Raw genomic sequence first — 1,636 nt, 5'->3', positions numbered from 1 at the left:
AAACTGGCTGATTTCCATGCTGACCATGCTGATTTCTTAACTCTCATGCTATGTTCGTTTCTGAGGAACATTAATAATGCTCCTGGGTCAATTTGACCAGTAGAACRTTTAATCATGCAGTACTATTAGAAACCAAAAAAATAAAAAATAAAAATTCCTCAAGACATTTTTGTATCCAAAGCTCCAATACTAACCATTTCAGTCTATATTTGTGCATTGATGGGGTTTTTTTCTCACAGATAAAGAATCAATGACAATTGATGCTTTTCCTTAAAAATGTTCATTACAGTTTTTATGTCCACTGAAAAAAACCTAGACACAAAAAAACCAAGGATTATTTTGAAACTGACTTTTTTTTAAAGATTTTTTTAATATCCAATTTTTATTATTATTATTTTTTTAAGGAGTTAACTTTATAATTGAACTTGAGACACCCTGTTTTGTTCTGGGTCAAACTGACTGATTAAAAGTCAAGACAAATGAGTCATGAAGATTTATATTGAAAGTAAACTTTATTCAACCACTGTTTTTGAACCAGAAATGAACAAAACAACTACAAAATAAGATATTAGGGACACAAACACARGGCATGTATGTCTGTGAATCTCTGCAGCCCACAAGTAATCTGTCACCATGGTGTGATAGTAAACAACGTGCAACGAGTACATTCAGAAATACCACAGAAATGGATTGATGGAAATKAACTAGATGCTTTAGTTTTGTCATCTACAAGGCACATGAGGGACATGTCATCACAGTGGGCTTTGTGCAAATGAATTTTTCACATTTCACACAAGTCAAGGTCATCTTGACTTCATCAGAAGGCTTTAAACCTGGCACCTCCTCCTCTTCCTTTTTCCTCCTTTAGCAACCTCAAAAGAAGAATAAAATGGTTACTATGTATTTTGATGCTCCTAAGGCACACACAACATGCTCCCACACACACACACGCTTTTACTTACCTCGTGCATTGCTGTGCTGGTTGTAGTCCTCTCCTGGATCTCCTCTATTATAGCTGCAGTAGTTGCTGTTTTTGTGATACCACAAGCTCCTTGCCCAGCTCATAAGAAAATGCGCCTCTGGTACAGCTTTGACACATTCCACTCCGGAAAGGTTTCCGCCCAAATGACAAACGTGTTGTGTGCTGATACATCAGTGATGTTGTAAGCGATGACCAATGCGTAGTCATTTGCTTGGTGCAAATAACTGCACATTGGCGCAAATGACATAAATGACCCCGTGATCTTGTCCAAGTTGTCTTCATAGTTGATTCCTTCATAGTTGCAAGGAAACAAATAGTATTGGATTTTTTTTTTTATTGTTTTTGCTATGGACCAAGAAGAGACACCAATTTAAATGCTGGTGGTAGATGAAGTTTAGTATTCATTTTTAGTCTAAGGAAACAGTTTCATGTCACGCTTAACCAGACATGGCTTAATTGTTTTCTAAATATACAGTTAATAACAAATGAACTCAACATCCTCTTTTTCACCTTTTATTGGTAGTTCCCTTCCCTTTTTTATTGTGCTCTCTTTATCATAAAACACTATGTCATGGAGAAGTCAATTCTACTTATCAGGGTGTTACATAAGAGGCCTGATTTTTTTTTCTTTTTCATTTTTGTTCCCATTGCTGA

This window comes from Poecilia reticulata, linkage group LG8 (assembly GCF_000633615.1).
Source record: "Poecilia reticulata strain Guanapo linkage group LG8, Guppy_female_1.0+MT, whole genome shotgun sequence".
NCBI classification, from domain to species: domain Eukaryota; kingdom Metazoa; phylum Chordata; class Actinopteri; order Cyprinodontiformes; family Poeciliidae; genus Poecilia; species Poecilia reticulata.
Note: the sequence above shows the minus strand (reverse complement) of the source record.